Consider the following 1,339-nt stretch of genomic DNA (forward strand, 5'->3'; position numbering starts at 1 on the left):
GCGCCATGCTCGCGGCCAGCCGGCTGGATCTGCACAACCAGCCGGCCCAGGAGGCCGTGAGCCGCGGGACGCAACCCCACGGGGTGCCAGGGTGCGCGGGGCGTGGGCAAGTGTGCGTGAGTGTGAACTCCGTGAGCGTGTGTGTCCAGTCGTGCCCCCCTCCGCGCTGCGATGGGCCCTAAGACCCCCTGGAAAACTCTGGGTTTTCTGTGGCACCCATTCAGGACTCTCCACCACCGGGGTGTCGGCAGTGCTCAGTCCGCCCTGGGCCCTGCTCGACGGGAAATGCGATTCCCAGGGGACACTGGTTCTCAACACAGGAGGAAACACCTGTAGACTCTTCAAGCCTCACTAAACAACCTCCTTGTTCTTTTAATATTGCTTTTCTGTGCATTCCATTTTGAACCAGGTTAGCGCTTCCCCTTGCCCCCCAGCTACGACCAAAATGGCCAGGCCTAATCATGCTTAAATAGGGGGAACACCGGTTCTGATGGTCCACATGCCCATGGAGAAAGAGGCCAGCTCCCTCAGCGCAGAAAGAAGACTCCCAGGCTCTTTAACTGGAGCTGGGTACTCGAAGAGAACTTGCAGACGTTATGTGACGGAGCCTCCCTCCTAGCCGGCAGCAGCTGTCCACATGAAGTGACTCGGCGGAAAAGAAATGGGGTTCACCCTCTGATAGTGTTTGGGGTGTTAGGCCATGGACTTCTTCCCAGTTTGGTTGCCTTCTGTCACTGGGTACCTGAAGTCCACATGCTCAGGCCCTAATGACCCCATCAGTCTGGGGTCAAGACCACCTGACTTGGGCCCCCTCTGGCCGGTCTGGGGCCTTGCTGCTCTGCCCTCCACACTGCCTCAGAGCCGTCTCACACAACCTAGATTGAATCATGCCATTCTCCAGCTTAAAAAGCCTTCACCTGGTCCCTTCAGCCACAGAGCTGGAGGCACAGAAGACCGCTGGCAATCTAATCCTTGTCTACCTTCCCAGGCTCGTGGCCCACTTGCGCCCACCCCTGCCACTGGTCCCCAGTGCCTTCTAAGCACCACTCTGCACCCGTGCAGCTCCTGCCTTTGACACTGCTGTCCTCTCTGTCTCGGTTCCTGTTCTCCAGTTCCTCACCTGAAAATCATCATCTCCTCATTTTTCAGGATCCTTCCAGTGGAAAATGTTCTGACCCACCAAACCTCCTCATCCAGAAAATATCCGTCCCTCTTTCCTCAGGTCCTGGAGCACTTTGTCTGTTTGTTATGTGGCAGTAAATTGTTGCATGCCGCTGTAGGCTCTGCAAGGAGGTTTCATCTTTGTCTCCCCAGTGCCAACAAAGGACCTGGAGCATAT

This window comes from Lagenorhynchus albirostris, chromosome 9, assembly GCF_949774975.1.
Source record: "Lagenorhynchus albirostris chromosome 9, mLagAlb1.1, whole genome shotgun sequence".
In the NCBI taxonomy this organism is placed as follows: Eukaryota; Metazoa; Chordata; class Mammalia; order Artiodactyla; family Delphinidae; genus Lagenorhynchus; species Lagenorhynchus albirostris.